The 26,034-nt window shown below is 38.0% G+C and overlaps 1 pseudogene; it reads left to right on the forward strand.

The window, feature by feature from the left end:
* Window positions 1–246: 246 nt before the first annotated feature.
* Window positions 247–25,154, forward strand: LOC148584195 (zinc finger BED domain-containing protein RICESLEEPER 2-like; annotated as a pseudogene).
* Window positions 25,155–26,034: the final 880 nt, after the last annotated feature.

Raw genomic sequence — 26,034 nt, forward strand, 5'->3', positions numbered from 1 at the left:
TTGGGAATGCTGAGGATGAAATTCATCTAGAACCAGTGGACATTCCGGTCTACGAAGCAGCGCCCTCTGGAAGAGATCATGTGATGGATGCGATTGGCCGGTTTGTGTCAGCTTTAGATCGAGATAGGATCGCACAAGGCAGCTAGTTGTAGGACCTGGTTGTTCTCTGAAAGACTTTTTTAGTCATCATTCGAATAGTTTTGATGGAAGGGGCGATCATATCAGCCGGAGAACTGGCTAAATGATATGGAGGAACTATTAACTACTAATGGGTGCACCAATGAGCAGAAGGTGGCTTACACTGCTTATAAGTTAACTAGGGAGGCTAAACGCTGGTGGCAAGACAAGAAGATCGTGCTTGTCACTAATTTGGGTTTAGAGACTGCCATTACTTGGGATATCTTTAAGCACGAGTTCAATCAACACTTCTTTCCCAGAGCCATGCAAGAGGCGAAGGCACGAGAATTCTTGGACTTGGCCCAAGGAAGTATGTCAATAATCGAGTACCCCGCTAAGTTTCTTCAGTTGTTGAGGTTTGGCATGTACCTCATCCCGAATGAGGAGAAGAAGGCAAAGAAGTTCGAGCGGGGTTTGAACACCTGTATTCGAGCCATGATGACTTGCTTTGACATCTGTGATTTCTCCTAGTTAGTGGATTGGGCTTCGATCTATGAGGAAAGTTTGAAGGAGCATGGTGAAGAGTGGATCAGAAGAGGAAGGCCCAAGGACCTGGTACATCGGCATGTGGAGACGGGCCAGCTAAGAGGATGGCAGTAGGGAATTATCCACCCCAGAGGCCACAAGGGCGTGCCTCAAGCAAGCCTCTGACTCAGCAGCTGAAAAGTTAGGTGCTTGAACTGTGCCGAAAGTGTAACAGGGTTCACTAGGGACCGATCGCTTTAGCAAGGATTGTGTGAGCAAAGGGAACACTTAGAAGCCTTTGGCACCAGCACGACTTTACGCGCTTGTTCCTGGAAAGACAGAATGAGGATCGGAAGTGGTGACAAGTACCGTCACTATACTTGGATTCGAAGCTTTAGTTTTGTTTGATTCAGGGGTTACCCACTCCTTCGTATCTATCATGTTTGTAAGATTGTCTAGACTTGTAGTACGAACTTTGGAAACTAGTCTTGCTACAACTACCCTCATAGGCAAAACTATAGTTTGTAACTGTGCAGTTTGTAGATGCCCTGTCAGAATCTGTGTAAGAGTACTTCCTACAAACTTAGTTATTCTCCCTACGAATAGTTACGACGTTATTCTCGGGATGGATTCGCTTGCGAAGCATTTGGCGATTATCGACTGCGCTTGGAAGCAAGTTACGCTCAGGCTGTGGGGAGAAAGAGAAGTTACGTACATCGAATCGCGAGTGAGGTCTTTACCTCCAACCATTTTGGCCGTTCGAGCTAGGAAGCTCATTTTTGGAGGGGGACAAGCGTTTTTGGCATTCGTCTCAGTATTTTGACCATAACTTTCTTCTCAAGTGTTGGATTGAGGCGAGTCTAGTGACATTGGAAAGCTAACTCAAAATTCTACAAATCATTGTGAATAGGAATTTTCTAATTTGGATGTTTACTTTGTCAAAATTGTCCCACAAGATAAGAGCACAAATCAACCATATGCGTGAGTGTGCTCGAGCGTACCACAATTAGGATCGAGCGCACCTCAGCCCATGTGCGTAGGTGGGCTTGAGCGCACCACAAGTGGGCTCGAGCGCACTCGCGCTGAAAAGTCCGAAAAAAGCCAAATTCCACCTTGGACAAGGTTTTGAGTCTCCCACTTGGACTAGGAGACTAACCTACGATTTTTCTGAGATTCCTAGGACTTATAGGGCTTGTTTGCTCCCTATAAATAGACCTCAAACTTCAAGAGAAGGGTATGCTTAGTTTTAAACATAAATTATCTTCTTGGAGGCTTGGAGAGTTGAAGAGAAGAGGAACATGGCAGGAAGCCATCCCAACACCAAAATAAGCAACTAATTTTGTAATAGGGCATTGATGTAGCCCTTTCCAAGTAACCATGGTTTAATTGTATTTTAATTTGGGTTTTTCTATATGCATGATGGTTGTATAACTGTGATAATTGATCTTAATATTTATATTCAATCATTATGAATTCTTCTCTTGTCTTAGAAAGTCTTTTATATTGATTGAACTCAATCCTTCATATTTTTTGTGATTATGTGAATGATTGTTATACAACTGTTTTAATTGACATATGATCAAGAGGGTTAGATAGGCCATGCCTAGGGAAGACATATTGTACTACACCCTAGTTTAGTGTAATTTAGGTAGACAGTTAGTGCCAACTAGGGCTGGCAATTTAACTTGTGACATACGAACCCAATACGAACACGACATGTAAAATCAGGTTAGGGTTGGGCTTTAACGGGTTCAAGTCGTAAATGGGGTTGTAAACACGTTTAGTAAAGGTGTCAGGTCGTGTTAACCCGTCGAGTTCGCGGGTTGACACATTTGACTCTTTTTTTTTTTTTTTTTTTTCATTAAATTTCTAAAGACCAAGCCTAAAAGCCTTAACTTACCCAACGTCTCAACCCTAAAAAAAATTCGCGCTGCTTAGCCTGCTCAGGAGACCTTCCGTCTGCCCACTACCCTCAGACCTTTGATCCGATCTCACGCATGCCCTCACGGTATCTCGACAGACGCACCCTCACCTTTACTCTTCAATCTTCACTCACCCTCATGGTCACAACACACGGCCTCACCGGCCAACCCTCATGCAACGCCTAACTCAGTTCACTCACCCTCAAGGCCTCACCGTCACAATCTGTCGCTCTCTCTCTCTCTCTCTCTCTCTACTCTCTCCATCAGTCTCTCCCTCTCTCTTGGTTTGACATGCTACCACTACATCCATCGGTCTCTTCATCTCTCTTGGTTTACGGCATAGCGGCACTATGGCTACCACTAACTCCAGGTTCCATGTATCTTCTTTCCTTTGAATAATGTAATTTTAATATGAAATTTTGGGTACTCTGTATCTTAGACATTAGTTGATTTTAGGGTTTAGCAATTTCTCATTAGTGACACTAAACCTAAATTTTATCTGTAATCTACTTCTTTGGTGATTCTGAGTAATCATTAATTGTTAATCTCTCAGAAACATTAATTGGTAAAATCATATTGTTGGGTTCTCACTTCTCAGTCGTGTCTAATCACCTTTTGTTTATTCCAATTAAACCTAGAACAAATTTCCAGTAGGGGAAAATAAAGCAAAAAAGGGAAAAGATAAAGAGAGAGTAGAGAATTTGTAAAATTAATCTATTGCATGTCTCTTCCTGTAAAAATAGAATTTGTATATTTTATGGCAATTTTCATTTCCTTATGAAACCCTATGCTGGTTTCTTCTATTTTTCTCGGGAATCAAATAGGACTGAAGGAGCCTTTACCCTTTCTAAGGCTGGCAATTTTGACACGGCTCGCGAACCCGACACGAACACGATACGAAGTTAGCAGGTATTAGGTTTGGGCTTATCGGGTTCGGGTCTTAATCGGGTCTACCCGAATAAGACCTGGCTAAATTCGTGTCTGGTGGGTCAACCCGGCAGGTCCACGGGTCGACCCGCCAGACACGTTTAAATTAACAGGTCTAGCGGGTCAGCTGGGTCTCGGGTGACCCGCCAGACTCGTCACCCATTTAAATTTAAAAAAAAATCCCCCAAGCGTGTAAGTGTTGTAACCCGGACTCGGTAATGGTATAACCCTAATTCCTAAACACACTCTCATGACTCACCCCACTACCCTAGCAGGCAGCAGCTGCTAGTCCCCCCACCCAAACCGACGACGCCAACCGGACTGTCTCTCCTCTCTCCCTCTCCGACACTCCATCTCCCTCTCGGCTCTACCTCTATCTCCCTCGGACCCTCTCTCATCTAAAAAGTGTGGTTTTCACACCCCTGCAACTGCCAGCTCCCCCCCACCCAAACCGGCGACCGGACTATCTCTCCTCTCTCCCTCTCCGGCTATCCTTCTCCCTCTCGGCTCTATCTCCCTCTCTCATCTAAAAATTTCACTCACACGATCACACTCTTTCTCCGTTAGCTCGACTCAGCCGCACCTCTCTCTCTCTGACTCCACTCTGTCTCCGACTCTCCGGTATGGCGGTATGTCTCTGACTCTCTTTATCTCTTGCTTTGATTTTTATTATTATTACTATTTTTTTTAGATTTTACTGGTTGTCTTTTTTTTTTTTTTTTTTTTTTTGCATTTTTTGTGTGTACACTATAAATACTGATAATGTATGATTTGTATAATGTATAATGCATTTTTTGGTTGTCTTTAGACTATTTGTTGGCTGAGTAGAGACTAGAAAGTTATAGGCATGATTTCATTGATTTGGTATGCTTGTTTTTTGACGGTTTGTTGGCTGGGTAGAGACTAGTAAGTATTAAATTATTAATCTGCTTCTACTTTGTTGATTATATAGGGCTCAAAACATGCTTAGATGTGGCTAGAATTTGATAAACATTTTGTGTAGATAATCAAAGTGAAATATTGCTAAAGTTAAAGCTTGAAAGCCTTGGAAATTTGGAATAACAGAGAGATAGAGTGAATGGTCTAACATTTTATAATTAATTTTTTAAAATTAGTATTTATCCATTTGGATGTTGTCTTTAAAATATAGTACATACAAATTAAAAGAAGATGATCTATGGAGGAAGTGTTTGAATGATGTAAAGTGCACCAATGGCGAAATAAGGCTTTCCATTTAATATGCACCAAATTTTTGACAAGTAATTGTTATATAGTCATTGAATCTTATTAAACTAGTTGATAGCATATACTTTAACTAATTATTATGTGTGTAGATGACTAATGAAAAAATTGTTCAAGATGCATTCGAGTCATTCGAAATTGACGACGATGTTGTTGAAGTAAATTCACTAGGAGATGACTCTGTTTCTATGGGGAATAAGAAAAAGGGAAAGAAGCGTAGGAAGACCTCAGATGTTTGGCAATATTATGACATCGTTCCTAATGCTGATCCAAATGACCCGGAGGTATGGGCAAAATGCAAGACGTGTGGTAATAAATATAGGGCTCGAAGTTCATATGGAACTGAAAATTTAATAAAGCATAGTAAAAATTGCGAGGGGAGAACCACTCGTGATGTTGGGCAAATGCTTTTAGTTGGAAAAGCAGGATCTCTGGGGGTAAGTGACTCTAAATTTGATCCTAAAAAATATAGAGAATTGTTGGTTGTTTCAGTTATTAAACATGATTTGCCCTTTTCATATGTTGAATATGATGGTGTAAGAGTAGTACATCAATACTTGCGTGCTGATGTACCATTTATCTCTAGAAATACTGGTAAGGCTGATTTGGTTAAGATGTATTTGAGGGAGAAACAAAGGGTTAAATCTATGTTGAATGCTTGTCCTGGGAGAATTTGTTTAACATCTGATTTGTGGACTTCTTTAGCAACTGATGAGTATATCTGCCTTACTGCACATTTTATTAACAAAGATTGGGTCTTAACCAAGAGGGTGTTAAACTTTTCATTTATGCCCCCACCACACAATGGTATATCTTTGTCTGATGTTATATATAACTTGCTACAAGAGTGGGGGATTGAGAACAAGATTTTCAGTATAACATTGGATAATCTTCCAATGATAATTGTGTTGGGTTCTTAAAAGATAAATTGAACATGAAAAAAGCCCTTCCTTGTGATGGTGATTTCTTTCATGTGCGTTGTTGTGCTCACATTCTTAATTTGATAGTGTAAGATGGATTGAAAGAGATCAATGATGCTATCCAAAAGGTTCGAGATAGCGTGAAGTATGTTAGGGGATCACAAGTGCGAAAGCAAAGTTTTCTTCAAGTAGTGAATTAAATGCCATTGGACAGTCATAAAGGGTTAAAACAAGATGTGCCAACCAGATGAAATTCTACATATCTGATGCTTGAGAGTGCTGTTCACTATAGGCGTGCTTTTAGTTATTTGGAGATGACTGATAAAAACTATAAGCATTGTCCTACTGCAGTTGAGTGGGAAAAGGTGGATAATATCAAAAGTTTCTTAGCTTGCTTTTACCAAGCTACATGTGCTTTTTCTGGTACTAAGTATCCCACTGCCAACTTATACTTTCCCGTAATTGCCATGATTTATGTGCGCTTGAAGGAAGACGTGGTGAGTGAAGATGAGCATAAGAGTTTAATGGCAACTCAAATGCTCTCTAAATTTGAGAAATATTGGTTGGAATTTAGTGAAGTGTTGGCCGTTGCAGTTATCTTAGATCCTCGTTACAAGCTTCATCTTGTAAATTATTACTATACGAAGATCTATGGAGTTATGAATTTTAAACAGTATGTGAATGTTCACGATAAATTAAAGAACCTTTTTATGGACTATAGTGCTTCTTCTATACCTTCAAGTTCAAGCTCCATAACTGTTTAGCAGCCCCAAGTAACTCAAGCAACACTACCTTGGGAACAGGTGAATAATATTACAATACCATTGATTTCTTATCTTTTTAGTAACTTAGTATATAATCTTTTTAATACTCTTAATTATTTATGTTTATATTCTCTCTTTTTCATGTAGGAATATTTCGCATTTGGTGGAGTCGATATTAATTCACAAAAGAGTCAATTGGAAATTTATTTGGAGGAATCTAGGTCTGTGGCTGTGAATGATTCATTCGACATCCTTTCATTTTAGAAAGGAAAATGAATTTCGATATCCTGAAGTAGCTGCAATGGCTCATGATGTTTTGAGTATTCTTGTTTCTACAGTTGCTTCAAAATCCACTTTTAGTATTGGTGGACGTGTGATTGATCAATATAGGAGCTCACTCAAGCCTGATATTATTGAAGCATTAATTTGCACTAGAGATTGGTTATATGGAGATCAAGGTAATATTATTTATTTGCATATTTAATTTCCTCATTTAGTTGTATTATTTTGTTAACTACACTATAATAATACTAATTCCTTTTTTTTTTTTTTTTTTTTTTTTTTTTAAATATAGCACAAATGAAGTTGGATAGCATAGAAGAGGAAATTTTGACAACTGATGTTAATTCTTGTGACATTCCAAATTCATTTGGAGCACAATCTGCTAATCTTTCTTAAAATATTGACTTTATTTAGTTCATATTTTGTAATGACTCTAATGATGATGGCTCATGGAAACCTTATTTAGTTATTTTGTTTAGAATCTAACGATGATGGACTATGTTAACTATTGTCTATATGCAAAGGAACTTGTAATTTGTAAAAGTTCAGTAGTATAGTAGTTTGATGGAACTATAATGGGTTTTGTTAGGATTCCTAGTGGAAGCAACACTTTTAATCTTCATTACTGATGTTTGTTAAGGATGCTTAAAGTTCTGAAATTATTTGAGCATTTGTTTGGACTTTGGAGCTTATTTGGTCTTAATGTGTTTTGGGTCTTGTATTTTTGGGGAGTTAACTTGTGAAATTCAGTTTAAATTATTAGATTTTTTGACACTGTGTTTTTGTTTTTTCAATTGAGTGTTGTATTGTAACTATTGTTAGGTGAGTACCTTTGTTATTGAAACAATTTGTTGGTAGTTGGTTATGTTGTTTTGAATGGATTTGGGTTAGCTTGGTGTTCCAAATTGTATACTGGCTGCATCAGGTTGAATTTTATATTGGTGGTCAATACTAGTTTCTTTTTTCCTTTTAGTTCCTAGCTCCATTCTTCACTTGACATCTACAAGTTCCTAATCTCATTTATGCTTACTTTTAGAACTTGATGCCTTTTTCAATTTATTTTCTTTAAGTTATATCTTTCAGCCAATTGTGTTTTTTTGGGTCAATGAACATGGCAATCAGTTGTCCATTGTCTCACTTTTTTCTTCTTCTTATGATTGGTATTATACTAATATACTATTATCTCTATGATGGCAGCTAACTTCCAATTCAGATTAGTATTTTTAAACAGGTCGGGTCGGGTCAGGTCGTGTTACCGGTTTAGTGCATGGGTCGTGTCAGGTTGTGTCTACCCGATCTTACCCGGTTATGTTAAACGGGTCGTGTCGGGTTACCTAGATATTTTTCGTGTCAGACCCGTTAACCTGATTAGCTAAACGGGTCGTGTTCGTGTCTTGGGTAATCGGGTCGCGGTTCTTAGCGGGTTCTAATCGGGTCTACCCGATTACCCGTTTTGCTAGCCCTAACTCTTTCGATCAGTAACACAAAAAAGAAACATGCATTCATAGCTTGTTTGGGAATTTGAGCCTACTATATATATATATATATATATATATATATATATATATATATATATATATATATATATCTCCAACTTCTTGACCTACATTTTATATGTCGAGGTTGATCACATTAATAGAAAAAGTGGTTGGTTTTCCATATAGTACAACTTTAATTTGCTCTATCTTGTTAATGAGCAAGAAAGGTGACCCAACTCAAGTTAATGGGGGAGGTTAGGAACCATTAGTTTGTGAGGAAGAAAAAGAAAACGAGCATCGCTGAGGATTTTGGTGAAAACATATGTGATTTGATTTTAGAGAGAGATATATCTAGGAAGAGTAATCCTAAATATGTAACTCTTATAAAAATGGGTTAATGTAATAATGCCCATTAATCTTTAGATTTTTATTTATTTTTAATAAAGATTGATTCAAGGGCTTGTATTTCAAAACCGAGGTTGAGTTTATCATATGTTATCGAATTCGAAATTTTTTGAATTGATTTCACATATTCTATTACGATTAACGCCATTGTTAAGTAATTCTGATTGCATTAATGCGTTTATTTAAAAATTTATTGTGTCATTTTACTGATTGTAGAACAAACCTTAAAAAGAGAGAATATTCCTTAACAGAGATGAAGTTTGAAAATTTATTGTGTCATCAACTTGTATTATTTTTTTACTACACTATAACAACACTAATTATTGATTTATGTTTTGATATAGTACACACAGAGATGAAGTTTGATGAGCCAGAAGAAGTTACTCTAACAACGGAAATCAGTAGGAATGATGATCCAAAGTCACCTGGAGCTATTTCTATTAATATTCCTTAATAGGAGCTTGTAATTTATTTATTTTTAACTTTGGTTTTACCATTACTGGATATGTGGCCTTGTAACTTTGTAAGCTTCACCCTTGATGGTTTGGTTATTGTTTTAAAGGATTTTGTTTATGGAAGTAAGTAGAGGAAAAAACATTGTATTTGTTGCTTTGTTTGCTAAGATTTTGCTATTTTGATTAGGCTATAAAAAGTTAAAAACTAAAATGACTTTACATTCGGGTTGGGTCGGGTCGGGTCATGTAGGGTCGTGTTGGAACATATTAGCTCCTAAATGTGTCGTGTCATGTCGACCCGACCGGACACGTTTAATTAAACGGGTTACATGTGTCGTATTACCCATTTATAAAACCTGTCGTGTTCGGGTTTGGGTGTTTGACATATTTAGCTAAACGTGTTGTGTTCGGGTTTGGCTTAAACGTGTCATGTCGTAATCGGGGTGGACACGAACCCGAGACGCGAACATGTTTTGCCAGCCCTAAACCAACTGAAGAAGGGTTATACTATTCCCTTGATTGTGTGTAGCCTATTAAGGAATTAGATAGTCTATACCTATGGAAGACGTATCGTAACGCATCTTAGTGGTTAGGTGAACAGTCTGTGCCAACCGAAGATGAATTATACTTATTTCTTAAATGATGGTATTTTCTTGACTATTCGAGTGAGATGAGCCATATATTATGCATAGTATGAATTTTCCTTATTAATTTATTGTTGACCATTGTTATATGGTTAGTGGTGAAATCAACCCCTATTCTATCTCTCATCATTATTATCTTTACTTTTATGCATTTACTTTACAAAATCAAAATAAAAACAATCATCTTTTAAATTGAGTTATATTTAATATTAAAAAGCTTGATAACAACACCCACGTAGTTCTTGGGGTTCGACACCCTCAATATAACCCTATCCTACAAAGATTCGTTCTATTGTGAGTAGTTAATATTTATTATTGATATTTTTGCACACAAAAAGACCACACCAGTCTTGTTGCGTAATAGTTTTGAATACTCTTTAAATTTTCAAAATTATAGTCGAATAATTCGAATAACTTGTGATTTGTGAAAACAAACACACTCCGCTCTCCCCACAAGAGTCATACACGGCTATAGGGAGAATTTTCCCTCTAAGTTTTGGTTCTAGTTTTTTCTTTAGTCCTTGAGAAAAAACTTTGTGAGGTCATACTCACAATCCTGCTCAGACATCAAAAGAGAAAATATGATGGAGGAATTTATTCAACAACTATTCGAAGATCTTGAAATTCATCAAGAACATCAAGAAATTCTTCAACAACATCAAGTTTTTTTAAGAATGCGAAGAACATGATAGAATGAGCATCGATTCCTTCTATATGTTTGTAGACTGTTAAGAATATTATTCTAGGGTTATTTACCTTCTTATGTATTATAGGTCTAGTAGTTCCTTAGTCTACTAGGTTACTTGCCTACACTCATAGCCTTTCTATAAATAGACGTCTCTCTGTAATACTTCAATATCAGTCTCAATATAATGTAGTTCATTATATGCTTCCGCTCTCTCTCTACTTCTTCCGCTCTCTGATATGTATATTTAACATGGTATCATAGCCACTTTTTTGTGGCCCTCAACAAACATCTTTTTTGGCATTTTCCTTTTGACGAATTTTAGTCTCATAGCCCTACATCAAGTGCCGCCAAATTTTCTGATGCCAATAGCCTCAAAAGTCGTCCCAAGACTAAAGACCAAGAGCCGGTTAGTCCATTCGCCGCCAACGGTGTCCAAACAAGCCACCACGGCCTCTAAATAATCTGCCTGTTCTATTATGCACTGCCACAAAGCGCCAATCGCCTCAGTAATAAAGCCAATCGACAGATTAGGGCCAGATGAGTCTAGAGCTGCAGAGTACAACCTCATTGGACCCGCCACGCACCTCCACGCGATGCTAGAAGTTTTGACGTTACGCCACGTGCCGCCACGTTTGGCCGTTCAGCCGTTCAGCCGGACCTTTCCATAGATCTACCGCCACCCGTCACAAATCCGTCTAGCATGCCGCCAATGGACCCTAGACGTGCCATCACGCGCCGTTGTGCTGCTGCCTGAAATTGCATGCCATACATGCGCCAGTATCTCTGCTATCATCCCTTGCAGTCACGTGTCACCCAGAGAACTCGCCATATCAGCCCTAGTCACACGTGAGGTCATCTCCTTGTTGGGTTGACTTTTGACTTTGACTTCTCTTATAGTTGATTGTTGACCGTTGACTTTGAACACTCTTAGAGTTGACCAAGTGTTTCGCACTTAATTTTTCATCCTGATTTCAAATTTGTGGTATGTGTTTGCTTTAGGCATCTCCATATGGCATAAAATGAGATTCTTCACCAAGTTAAGGCATATATTTTGTCCGATTCAAGTTGGTTTGTGCATTGTTCATTTGGTTCCAAATCCTTTTTCCGGGCTGTTCAACCCGGTTCATTCTTCTTGCGGTAGGAACTCTCGGGTCAGGCCAGTCTTTCATTCGGTCCACGGGTTTTCGAGCCAAACAAGCTCCTTTAATAGACCCACTTATGCATTGCCAACCGCCACCATCAATGGTCACAACAGCCTCTCTTCAGGCCATTGATCCATTACTATTCATAATTATTTTTGGGATTGGACCTTTCAACGGTCCACGGGTTTTTTGGTGTGATTAGCCTCTTCAATTAGCCCTATTTAGCTCAATCGACCAGGCGAGAAGGTCCAAGGGTTTCAGGCATGATTAGCCCAACTCAACCGATCGAGCGAGACGGACCTACTTAGCTCAGCCAACCAAGCGTGACAGTCCAACGGTTTTAGGCAACATATGACCCTTTTCTCTCCACTCAGTCAGCTATGCCAACTAGTCCATTACTAGTATATGGTTTTCAAGTCAAATTACCACCAAGTGAACCAGGCTCAAGTCAATCAATGCTATCACAACAGCACTAGCAACTATTTTATGACGTCATTCCGGCAACTCTTTCGGCACAAGTAGCTTTTTCGGCAAATTCATCTTTCTTTCCCTTTCTTTTATGCTACACCTTGAGTTTGAGGGTGGATGTTAAGAATATTATTCTTGGGTTATTTACCTTCTAATGTATTATAGGTCTAATAGGCTTACTGATGAGTGTCAAATATTGAATATTTGGGCCCTTAACTTATGCTTGTTAAGCTCTTAGCTGTGTTAATTTCTAATTTTTTGGTTAGTTTTGGTGTTTTAGTGATTTGTATGTTGTTAAGAGAGAAGTGCGGCTTTAAGGTGATATTTGTAACTCATTTCAATAATTCTGGGTTTAAGACACTTCATGGAGCATTAGCAGCAAATTGGGATCGAGCGATGATTTGCACCCGATGAGTCCTACTAAAAAGACCATATCTAGAGTTTTATAGCTCAGATTGAGGTGATCATGGTGTCATTGAAAAACTAACTCAAAGATCTACAAAGTCATGTTTCACAAAAGTGGGCTAATTCTGACTGGAAGTGTGGTCGAGCGCACTCGCGCCCTATGCAGCAGCAAGCTTGTTGCACGAGTGCGATCGAGCACACTCAGCCGACCTGGCAGTGCTGAAACCCTAAAATTAGCTTATAAATATCATTTTTTTCCATTGTAAACATACGGACACGCGCCGGGGGCTCCGTTCTTGGTCGTTTTTCGTGTTTTTTGGGTTTTTGTAGCTTGGAACTCGAATTATTTTGTAAGTTTTTAATTTTAATGAAGTAATTTAGTTTCTTTATGATTTCTTTTGTCATGAGAGGCTAAATCTTCAACTAAGGTTGAAGATGAAGCCTCGCTATTGATTAGTTTTATATTTTTATGTTTTGTTCGTACAAATCCGTCGTTTAATGTAATGTATGTTCGTTTCAATTCAATTGTGTGACAAAATTGTGATTGATTGTTATTTATAAATCGTGAAAATGTTGGATATTCGTTGTGTTTCATCCAACGGATACATCGAATGATTTAATTGAGACTTATATCCATTGTGATTTACGGATACAGTAGATGATTTGATCTCAATTGGATATTCGTTGTGATTTGTAATAGAGATGAATTCATCGAATGATTCAATTGGTTTATGAAAAAAACAATAGAACATATATCGGGTTTAATTGTTTGTCGGATGCATGAATGAAAACGTGAGAATGTATACTTTGAATTGGTGAGGTGAATTCTAAAACCTTAGTCGTTTATCTTTTGATTATTTTTATTTTATTTAGTTTATGTTTGTTTATTTTCAAAATAAAAATAATTCGGAACTAGGTTAAGATGTAATTGATTTAGATAGAAATTAAACTTCACAAACACAATTCCCTGTGGATCGACCTCGCACTTGCACACACGCTATATTGCACACGACTTGTGCGCTTGCGAGTACAATTAAATTTGTACATCAAATTTTGGCGCCGTTGCCGGGGAGTTGTTTGTTTTTGTGAAAATTGATTTTTGTTTAAATTGATTTTCTTTTTCTACTAGTTGAGGTAGATTTTTGTTTCATTTTCTTTTTGCAATTTTTGTTTATTTTTATTTTTATCTATTTCTGTTTTGTTTCATCTAACCATAAAAAAAAAAAAAAAAGAGTATGGTTTTTGTTTTCATTTTTTCTGCAGTTCTGTGGAATCTACTCCCTGCCAGTGCGCTCGATCGCACCCCACTCGCGCTCGAGCGCACTCGAGCACAAGGCAACAGACGAAGTGCGCCTACGCTCGATCCTCCCCAGCTGCGCTCAAGCGCACAGCAAACATACGCTCGAGCGCACACGCGCAACAACAGCACACCTACCAGACCAGCTCACACATGCGTTCGATCGCTCCTCACTTGCGCTCAAGCGCACCTCCACAGACTGCACCAAAATAGGCCAGCACCTGGAATTTTGCGAAACTTATGTTTGGTCCGTTTTGTGTGTTTTTGTTTTGAGTTTTTATTTTTAATTTTTGGTATTTTTGTTTTGTTTTTTTTTTTTTTTTTTGTTTTGTTTTGTTTTTTTTTTAAAAAAAAAAACCCAACAAAAAACAAAAAAAGTTTTGGTTAATGTTTCATGTGGAAGTGTGTTTTGTTTAAAGAGTGAGGATAAGTATGAATTTTCCTTTAGGTAATTTTACTATCCCTCGTTGTAGGATACCCACTCCTACCAAATATCCTCACCATTTTCACCCACATGGACTATGTTCATACTGCTTTAACCCTTATCATTGTTCAAGTAATTGTCCATCCTAGGGACAATTTTCCTATTTTTCGTATGAGCAGATAAACACCAACTTCTCCAATGCGGGGTCTGATTCAAATTTCAATTGCTACACCCTAGACTGGAGCAACCATTCTAATTTCTCAAGGCAAGCTATTGCTACGGGAAATTATGCTCCCAAATTTGATGAACTGCACCATCCTGAATATCTGCAGTTCGACAACCAATCCTATACCCCTTCACCCTTCAATTATCCTCCACAAAATTTATCATTGGAAAACACCCTCAAAGCATTCATACAGTCTAATGGCCAAACCTTGCAAGAGCTTAAAAATGCCACCATGGTCAATTCCCTAGCCATAAATGAAATGAAGAATGCAGCCATGGCCAACACTCAAGCAATTGAAAACTTGGAAGGATAGCTTGGTCATTTAGTTGCTGAACTCACCAGAATAGAGGAAGAAGAGCTTCAAAGTTAGTTGATGGCTAAAAGGCACTACATGATTGATGAGGATGATTCCAGCAATCCTTATCATGAGCATGTCCAAGCCACCACCCCAACTGGGAGATAGAAAATTGTTGAGAAGACTGTTGATGAGCCAAGTCTGGAGGACCCATTGGGAAAGTGCTTTGCTCAATTTGGATGTGACCTAGACCTTGACAAGTTACTTGAGCAAGCTGATGCTTTATTGGGCTCCACTCCCAAGATGCGAACTGAGAATGGGGGAACCACTGAGATATCATTCCCTAACTCACCCTCATTAGCAGCTGAGCCTTTCATTGTGGGTAACCATGAGGAGAAAGAAAAAGAGGAGCAAGTTGAGCAAATTGATCCCCTGCCAACTCCAAGTCTGTCCAATGACAAGGAAGTGAGTACTGAAGCTCATTCCTTTGTCACAATCCCTCTTGAGACAATTCATGAACCCCAAGCTCCACTTATTCAATGTCTCAAAGAGCCATTTTATGCCAAGACTCTCAAGGATCTTTACAAACAAGCGAGCAAACCTAGGAAGCATTGTCCCAAGAAGATCCTTCGGAGCAAGCAAGTTGGCTACATGAGATGGCGAAACATCCTTCCAGAGGGATATCAAATTCTTAAGAAGAAAGGGTGGAAGGGATTGGTTGGACACCCAAATGATTGGGGAAAGTGAGTTCTTCTTTCTTCCTGTTTATTTTATGCACTTTATTTTTGATTTCTTTTCCTTTTTTTTTTTCACTTCATTTCTTGTCATTTCATTTTTTGTCTCTAACAGCAATTAATCTTTTGATGTTTGTTTCTATGAGGAAATATTGCTGAGGTGTTTTGGTGTTCAAGTTTGGGGGATGCCCTAGTCTTTTGCACACTCCGGTTCCTCATCCCACGGTATTGTATCTCTTGCCACATTGGGGACAATGTGTCATTTAAGTTTGGGAGTGTGGAAACACACATTATCTTTTTGTTTGTTTGTGTCTTTTTGTTTTGTTAAAATAAAAATAAAAATTGTGCTATGTTGTTGATTGGGCATGAGTTACATCATAAATGTGGTTTGCATGTCATTAGTATGTTTAACTTTTTGAACACTACATGTCATTAGAAATCTGAGTCATTTGACTCATTTGGTGGATTAGAGAGACTTCACATGTCTGAGTTGATTATCACAAGCACACTAACATAAAATCTGTGAGGTATGAGATTTAGATTGATTAGGATGTGCCTTGTGATTTGTAGGATGGAGTGTTGATGAAACCTTGGCTTGAGGATAGATAAAAAATAAAAAATAAAAAAAAGTGTCATCATCAGTTTGAGCTTTTCATTGAGTAACCGGACCTCATGCCTCACTAAGCATTGAGTGTTCGCGTAAAAAGATGAAAAATTCAATTTGGTTGATTGTATGGTTAGTTTGGCTCCGTAACCTTTTTGACTTGAGTAATTAAGCCTTAGGGATGTTTTACATCTAATGCCCTAAAACCATCTGGTTTGAGAATCACTGGCCCAACACTCGTTACATAGGTTAATTAGAAAGCTTAAGGGAGCCGGACATTGCACAGCCTACACCAAAAATAAATATATATATATATATATATATATATATATATATATATATATATATATATATATATATATATATATATAATGCATGTCTTGATCTAAGCCTTTGGTGTTTTCATCTGTGTGAATTCCTATGAATTTTGAGGTACACCAAACATTGAGAAAAATTGAAGCCTCTTAACTTTGTGTTAGTCTCACTTTGCACCTATTGGAGCTTGTGTTGTTTCAAATTTCCACCTTTGAGTTGAATGATTTGTGGTTGGCTTGATGATTTGATTGTGGTGTTTACTTTGTTAAATCTGCTCATGATGTGAGAACCATGTGTTTGTAAGAAAATTGTGTTTGTCAATGATATAGTGCTAAAAATGTTTGTGGGTATCATTTCTGTTAAACCCTCACGAGACTTTACTCGTACACTAGGGATGCTTAAGGGTTTAAAAGGCTTGTTGCATATGCTAAATGCAATCGTCTCTCCCACGACATCGGACTTATGTTTCTTGTTTTCATTTTGTTTTGCTAAGGGACTAGCAAAATGTAAGTTTGGGGGTATTTGATGAGTGCCAAATATTGTATATTTGGGCCCCTTAACTTATGTTTGTTAAGGTCTTAGCTGTGTTAATTTATGATGTTTTTGGTTAGTTTTGGTGTTTTAGTGATTTGTAGGTTGTTAAGAGAGAAATGCGGCTTTAAGGTGATATTTGCAACTCATTCCAATAATTCTGGGGGTTTAAGACACTTCATGGAGCATTGGCAGCAAATTGGGATCGAGCAATGATTTGCACCCGACGAGTCCCACTAAAAAGGCCATATCTAGAGTTGTATAGCTCGGATTGAGGTGATCATAGTATCATTGGAAAGCTAACTCAAATATCTACAAAGTCATGTTTCACAAGAGTGGGCTAATTCTGACTGGAAGTGTGCTCGAGCGCACTCGCGCCCTGTGCAGCAGCAAACTTGTTGCACGAGTGCGATCGAGCGCACTCGGCCGACCTGACAGCGCTAAAACCATAAAATTAGCTTATAAATATAATTCTTTTCCATTATAAACGTATGGAGACGCGCCGGGGGCTCCGTTCTTGGTCGTTTTTCGTGTTTTTTGGGTTTTTGTAGCTTGGAACTCGAATTATTTTGTAAGTTTTTAATTTTAATGAAGTAATTTAGTTTCTTTATGATTTCTTTTGTCATGAGAGGCTAAATCTTCAACTAAGGTTGAAGATGAAGCCTCGCCATTGATTAGTTTTATATTTTTATGTTTTGTTCGTACAAATCCGTCGTTTAATGTAATGTATGTTCGTTTCAATTCAATTGTGTGACAAAATTGTGATTGATTGTTATTTATAAATCGTGAAGACGTTGGATATTCGTTGTGTTTCATCCAACGGATACATCGAATGATTTAATTGAGACTTATATCAATTGTGATTTACAGATACAGTGGATGATTTGATCTCAATTGGATATTGGTTGTGATTTGTAATAGAGATGGATTCATCGAATGATTCAATTGGTTTATAAAAAAAACAATAGAACATATGTCGGGTTTAATTGTTTATCGGATGCATGAATGAAAACATGAGAATATATACTTTGAATTGGTGAGGTGAATTCTAAAACCTTAGTAGTTTATCTTTTGATTATTTTTATTTTATTTAGTTTATGTTTGTTTATTTTCAAAATCAAAATCGGAACTAGGTTAAGATATAATTGATTTAGATAGAAATTAAACTTCACAAACACAATTCCCTGTGGATCAACCTCGCACTTGCACACACGCTATATTGCACACGACTCGTGCGTTTGCGAGTACAATTAAATTTGGGACAAAGTTTTCCTCCAAACTAGGTTGGAAGAGTTTCCTTTAACCTACTCTATAAAAATGATATGTGTCAATTTTTTTAATAACATGTGAGATGCACATGAGTTTTTAATAAAATTTATTCCACCTTTGTCCCTCAAATTAAAAAAACATGTGCATCTCACATGCTCATGGACACATGTCATTTTTATAGAGTAGGTTGAAGGAAACTCCTTCAACCCAGTTTGGATTAAAACTTTGTCCTTAAATTTGTACATCACTTACCTTTCCTTAGTCTACTAGGTTATTTGCCTATCACTCATAGCCTTTCTATAAATAGAGGTCTCTCTGTAATACTTGAATGTCAGTCTCAATACAATGTATTCCATTATATGCTTCCGCTCTCTCTCTTTTCTTTGTCCTTCTTCCGCTCTCCATTATATTTAACATAGACATCCTTGAATTGGGATTGCTTAGTTCCACACCTCTTGAAAAAATGTTGCACAGTCATATGCCCCAATGCCTAGGAGAGGCCAAAGCTACATGTAAATAACATTAACTTGTATATTTGTTTAAATATGGCCATGTTTTTCTTGAGATAAAGGTCTTGGGGATTTATTTGTTTTTAATTTCCACGGAATAAAATATTTTTGAATTTTATGCAAATAGATCCCAACAATATGGACATTTATATGACTTGTTTTATGTGTTTTATTGGCTACTTCTATATGTTCGCCGTTTTGATGTGTAATTGGCCTTTTTTTTTTTTTTTTTTTTGGTGTGTTTAATGAATAGTTACTCAAAATAAAATAAAAAATAAGAAAGAAAAAGAAGTTGAACAAAGTGCAGTGTCTTCTTAAACTTTAGTGATTTTGATTGCATAAATGTTATGTCTACTGAGCAGTGTCTTCTTAAACTTTAGTGATTTTGAATGCATAAATTTTATGTCTCAGAGGTGTGTCTTATTAAATTGAAGACGCATCTCAATTTAAGAAGACTCAACTATTGACCATGAAATATAAATGGAACATAGGAGGTTCTAAATATCGTTCCTTTCGCGACATCTCCATTAGTAATTACTGTAAATTTGTAAAATCTATTTAGCCCCATCTATTGTGTATCAATAGAGGTACAATTTAAAATTTTACATAATTCAAAATTATGCAAATGCAGTACTTCATTTGAAGATAATATTTGATTTCCATGTTGAATGAGTGAGCCATTATCTTCCTATTGAAGTGGCTAGTCAGACTCAAAGACTTCTTGTGATAGTCCATGTTGCGAGTGTTGGTAGAGACATGCATATTCAGCTTAACAATTACTTAAATGGGTAAGAATAAAATAAAATATGAGTGTTGATAAGAATAATAAAAAGAATGAGAAATAATATGTGAAAGAAAGTAGAGAAGAGAATAGAGCATTTGTTAAAGTTTGTATTAAAAAAGGAGTAACTAAAATAAATAATTGCACTTTTTGGTTATGTATTTTACCTAATACTGCTAGAGATGCTTCTAAGTGGTATGTTTCAAATCATTTGTTCTAACAAATGATTTGAATTTCTCGAACTGCATTTGTAGCTCAAATCCTTAACTCGCAGGAATATGCTACTCTTGAAGTGAAATGGATAAGAAAAATTTTATGGTACATATTAGATTTCACAGTATTATTTAAGTTGCCAAGTTGTTTTAAAATTTTAAATAATGTGATACCATAGATACTGTTAGATACTATAAATTTAATCTAAATTATAAAATAATTATTCTTTGTTTCACTTGAAAATTGTTAACCTCAATTGGCCTAATACTTCAGATTAAACATTTTTATAATTCACTGTCAAAATAATAGACACCTTGAACTGTCGACATAAGTTGGCTTGTAGCCCCATCAAATTGGGGTCACATCACCTTTCTGGTGAGTAATGCTATGAAACATCAAGAGTTCCACACTAAATCCGCTTTTGCAGACGTGTTATGGGTTAACCAAACCAAAATTATCAGTTTTTTTTTTTTAATTATTATTATTTTTTTAAGTATAATTCTAAATTACAAAAATGTCCCGACCAAGTCTTAGGGGTGTCCTAACTGAGTCCCGCAGGGACCCCACTGTGACTCGCCCGGGATCTGCCGAGATTAGGCCGAGACTCACCATGACCCGCCTAGGACCCGATAGGGACATTTTCGTAATTTCATGTTTAATATGATTTTTCGTACACACCAAATACCGAAAAATAATTTTCGTTGAAAACATTTTTCGAAGTCAGAGACCCGACCAGGACCCGCATGATTTTTTGTACATGCCAAATATCGAAAAATATTTTTCGCCGAAAATATTTTCCAATGTTGGGTTCCGGCAAAATCCTAATCAAGTCCCTGCAGGGTCCCAGAAGGGTCCTAGACAGGTCCCAGGCGAGTCCCGATGTGGTCTAGGGTAGGTCTGGTCAGATCCCAGGTGGGTCCTAGTCAATTTCTGGCGGGGACCCGGGCAGGCCCGGCCGAGTCTCAGGTGAATCCCGATGGGGTCTCGAGTAGGTTCGGTCGGGTCTCAGGCGGGTCTCGGTCAAGTCCCAGCAGGGTCCTGTGTACTGACCCAAATAATTAACTAAACTTAGGTAGCTTAGTTAGAGGGTTAATTTGGGTTTTAGGTCACTAGGAACAGTTGGAAGGACACTTTGGGTATTTTGAACTTTCTGACCAGACGCACGCCTATCAACACCGGATGTACACTCAAGTCGTTAGTAGAGGACGTACGCGGCGGGACCACCATACGTACACCTACAAAAAGTACAAGGACGTACGCCTAGGGACCACCGGGACGTATGCTACTTTTTGAAAAACCTCTGGATAATACTTGGACATACGCTACAGCCTTTGGACCGCTGTGTAAATAGTACCGGACGTACGCCCCAATAGTACCGGACATCCGCTACTTTTCAAAATAGTTAGTAGCGCCCTCTGCTTTTTCTCACCTATAAATACCCCTTTACCTTTGACCTCTCACACCCAGTTCCGTCCCTAGGCCCCCAGAACTCTGTGTAAGTGTGTTCTTGTGAGTTTTTGTGAAGAAGGAGAGGAGGTTCTTGAAAGTTGCTTCTAGGAGGTAACCCTCTACGCTTAACTTTTATTTCTATGTCATTATGCTCTTTTAACGCTTGATTAGACTAGCTTAGTTGTTTTGAGTTTCTAGCTAGGTTATGCTTTAATCTTGGTGGATTAGTGTTTTACCTTTATTGAATGTGTTTTCGTATGCATGGAGACCTTATTTTGAGATAGGAAGCCTTAGAAAGCCTTTTGGTAACCTTAGAAATTGGTTTGGGAGGATAGGAGGACGCATGGATGTTGTGCAAATATTCACCTAAATCAATAGGTGAATAAATGTACGTTATAACTCGCAAGTGCACAAGATCAAAACAATAGTATAAGGTGCAAGTACGAGATCATTCCCACGAGGATTGTCGTAAATTATGCTTAAAATTAATTTCATAATTAAAACAAGACAAGGATTGACTTTTGAATTAATAAAGATAAATGTAGGGCTTTGATATCCACCACTAATCATGCTCAAATAATATAACAATATGCCAATGCTCTAATCATATTATGAATACTTAAAGTTTGCCAACCTAAGGGTATGGGTGTCTACTCCTTAAGCTATTGAACTCCCTAAGTGACGAATTAGGCACGAGTGTCTACTCTAATTCTTTTTTTCCTTAAAGGATTTAGCATGGGTGTTTACTAAGTTGTTCTTTAAGAAAACATAAATCTGTGGGAATCGACAAACACATGGAACCTAAGGCATGAGTGTCTTCTCCCGGTCTTCCATGTTGATTAACCCAAGATTCCGTGAGGAGATTCTTTTGTTACTCTATTAAGCCAAGGACTTGATCATCCAAATTGACTTAAATAACTAATTCATACCACATGCATATGTTGGCCAAACACATTCATATGTGGAATTCGATAAAATAGGAATTAATCAAGTTAAGCATCACAATATGATTATCACGAAGGTGTCAATATTGAAATATTAGAGAGACATAATTAGGGCTTCAATCTAGCCCTACTACAATATTTAGTTACACATGAGTTTGATGCTAAACATCTTCATAATAAAATAAAAAGAAGAAAATAAACCCAAAAAACACTTCCTTGAAGAGCCTCCAATTCTTCTCCTTGAAATCGTCTGTCCAAATTGTGATGCTTAGAGGTCTATTTGTAGGCTTTAGGAAAACTCTAGAAACCCTAGGAAATTTGTAGGTTTTAGTCCTATTACAACTAGGACTTGGAAAACCTAATTTGGAAGGAAAAAGGAGGCTGGCCAAATGTTTGAATTTTCTCTAGCACACGGGTGCGCTACATCGCATCCCGTATGCACTCGATCACACTCCTGCGATCGAGTCTTCTTCTTATGCACTTGAGCGCAAGGCTGCACTCGATCGTAGGTCCCCTGCGATCTATCGCATCTCTAGCCATGTCCCACCTTTTGCCTTTTATGCTCCAATTTCCATAATTGCTTCATTTTCCTCAAAAACCTATAAAAAGACATAAAACACAAAAAGGAAGTAAAATTGCACAAACTAACAAAACAAAGGGATTAAAAAATATAAATTAAAGGGCTAAAAATATGGATTTTTAGCACTTATCAATGGACAAAATGAGGTTTAACTTGAAAACCTTATGGGCGAACGTAAGGCCTTGAGCCCAGACGTACGGTCAGAAGCATTCGAGGGAACGCCATTTTGGCCAGCTGTCCAATAGCTCCTGTTTTCTTATTTTAGGGTTGTTTTAAGTTAGACTTAGAACTAATAGAAGGTTTTCCACAAATTTAGAGAACGCAGACCATTTGGAGGAATATTCGGAGACTTTGTTCGACCTAGATGAGTTTTAACTCACATAGTGCTCATCATTTACTTTTCCACATTTCACGTCTATTTTGTCTACTAAAATATGTATATTTGTAACTCTCACAATACACACTTTATTGCACATGAACTCTTGCTTTTTGAGGAAAAATGTTGTGTTGAACATATTAATGAAAGTGAGACTTGTTAAAAAGGCATGCATGTAAAATACAGACAAGATTAATTGCATCGTATGACATGGTACACCGGTAAGTGCGGGATAACAGCTATGGGTTTACTATACATGTTAACTTTATGGTCAAATGTGTGTATTATATGGGCCTTGGATCCACTGGTTATTTTGTGACTGGCCCAGCTTTAACAGGCGGTCACTATAGGAGAAACATCATTAGTGGTGTGGGCCAGCTAGGGTCGGACTCGGTTATGCCGCTAATGGGATGTACGGTTGCGTACAATATCTGAAGCACTGGTGTTGTATTACAGATCTCTCAAGACAGCGCCAACCTTGTTAAGAATGGGTAATATCTCAGGTAGACCATACTGTTTAACTATTACTGTTACTCTATATAATATGCATGTATCATATATTGATATTACACTTGTGGAAAACTGTCATGATGGAACTGTTGCATATTTTATAAAAATATAGTTAATCACTAAATTGGCATGGGTATTATCTGCACTAACATTCACTAAGTCTTTAGAATTACCCCTTTTATTTTATGTTTTTCCCCCTCCATTACGAATAATTGCGCAATTTAGCTAGCATAGACGAGGATGCATACGGACCGGACATGGGTGATTGCACAAGACCTAATCCAAGTCATTTTTGAGGATATGGACTCAGTTTGGCTGAAGTCCATGTGGGATGATGGAGGAACTACCCGACAGACATGATTTAGATTATTATCTCTTTAGCATTGCTTAAACTTAGGATTTGATCTGTTGATCCTTTGTAAGAAAATTATGTTATAGGATGTAACCTTTTATTTGATGATGGTCTGATGACTGATACTTTTGGCGACTACTTTTATATTATGAGGAATTATGTTTTTGGTGTATGAATGTGTGATTGCTTCATTATTACTCTCTATTCCTTTAGTTTAGAAAGTCTTTCGCTGAGGTCTCTCATTTATGAGAGGTTATGGTCCGTGAGTCTTGTCCCGTGAGAAGATAGGGCTGGGAGATGAACCATGGGGTTAATTACCAGTTAATTGATTTGCCCATCGGGGTCGTTACAGTTGGTATAAGAGCCTTAAGCTCTGAAAATACTATAGGTTAAAAGGAAAGAGAGAACCTAGGCTATGATCACACTAGAGTATTGGTTAGATAAGCTGCTAGAACCTAGCCTCTAGGATGGTTGTTCTGTTACAAACGAGATGGTTTTAACTTTGCTCTTTGTTGCAGAGAATGCTGCCCCAAATGAACCCAACAATCGGACCTAACGCGCTAGAAATCAAAAGTCCTAAGGACAATGTTCACCCCGAGTGTGTGGACATTCTAGTATATGAAGCAGCACCCCCGGGAAGCCAAGTGATGGATGCGATTGGTTAGCTAGTGTCAGCTCTGGACAGAGATAGGATTGCAAGGCAGCCAGTTGAAGGATCTGGTTGTTCTTTAAAGGACTTTTGCAGTCATCATTCGGAGAGGTTCGATGGGAGAGGCGATCATATCAGCGCGGAGAACTGGCTGAATGATGTGGAGGAGTTGTTAGCCACTACTGGATGCACCAATGAGCAGGAGGTGGCTTACACTTCTTATAAGTTAACTGGAGAGGCAAAGCTCTGGTGGCAAGACAAGAAGGTCATACTTGTCACTGATTTAGGATCAGAGACTGTTATCACTTGGGACATCTTCAAGCACGATTTCAATCGACACTTCTTTCCTAGAGTCGTGCAGGAGGCGAAGGCGCAAGAATTTTTAGACTTAGTTCAAGAAGGAATGACGGTAATTGAGTAAGCCGTGAAATTTTTGCAGTTGTCGCAATTTGGCATGTACCTCATTCCGAATGAGGAGAAGAAGGCGAAGAAGTTTGAATGAGGTCTGAACTCTCGTATTCGGATTATGATGAGCTGCTTCGACATTCGTGATTTCTCACAGCTAGTGGATTGGGCTTCGATCTACGAGGAAAGCTTGAAGTACAATGCAGCAGAGTATGTAGATCAGAAGAGGAGGGCTCAAGGACCTAGTACTTCGGCAGAAGGAGCTTGGCTAGCTAAGAGAATGGTGGTGAGGAGCTTTCCACCCTAGAATTCACAAGAATGTACCTCCAGCAACCCTCAGGTTCCGCTGTAGAGGAGTCAGATACCAGAGTTGTGTTGAAAGTGTAACAAGGTTTATTGGGGATCTTGTAGAATGACAACCGGGACTTGCTACTGGTACGACCAGTTTGGTCACTTTAGCAAGGACTGTGTGGGCAAGGGAGGCGCTCAAAAGCCCTTGGCGCCAGCCCGAGTTTACGCACTTGTTCTAGGAGAGTCAGAGGGAGGATCGGAAGTAGTGACAAGTACTGTCCCTATACTTGGATTTGAGGCTTCAGTTTTATTTGATTCTGGGGCTACCCACTCTTTCGTATCGGTTATGTTTGTAAGACTCTCTAGACTTGTAGTACGGACTTTGGAACCTGGTCTCATTGTAACTACCCCCGTAAGAAAAACTGTAGTTTGTAAGTGTGTAGTTTGCAGATGCCCTATTAGTATCTGTGGAAGAGTACTTCCCGCAAACTTAGTTGTTTGCTCCCAGTTCCCCATTTTGTCTACTCATGGTTCCCCATGTTGATTAACCCAAGAACTCGGGGTGAGCTTCTTTTGTTACTCTATTAAACCTAGGACTCGATCATCCAAATTGATTTAACTAACTAATCCATATCACATGCATATGTTGATCAGGCAAACACATATGAGGAATTCAGTAAAGCAGGAATTAATCAAGTTAAGCAACACAATATGATTATCACAAAGGCGCCAATGTTGAAATATTAAATAAACATAATTAGGGCTTCAATCTAACTCTACTAAGTAGTTTAGTTACACATGAGTTTGATGTTAAACATCTTCATAAAATAAAATAAAGAGGAAAAGAATAAACCTGAAAACTTGAACTTAGAAAACTCCAATTCTTCCCCTTGGAA

The sequence above is a fragment of the Corylus avellana genome, chromosome 8 (genome assembly GCF_965113065.1).
Source record: "Corylus avellana chromosome 8, dhCorAvel1.hap1.2, whole genome shotgun sequence".
Taxonomy (NCBI): Eukaryota; Viridiplantae; Streptophyta; class Magnoliopsida; order Fagales; family Betulaceae; genus Corylus; species Corylus avellana.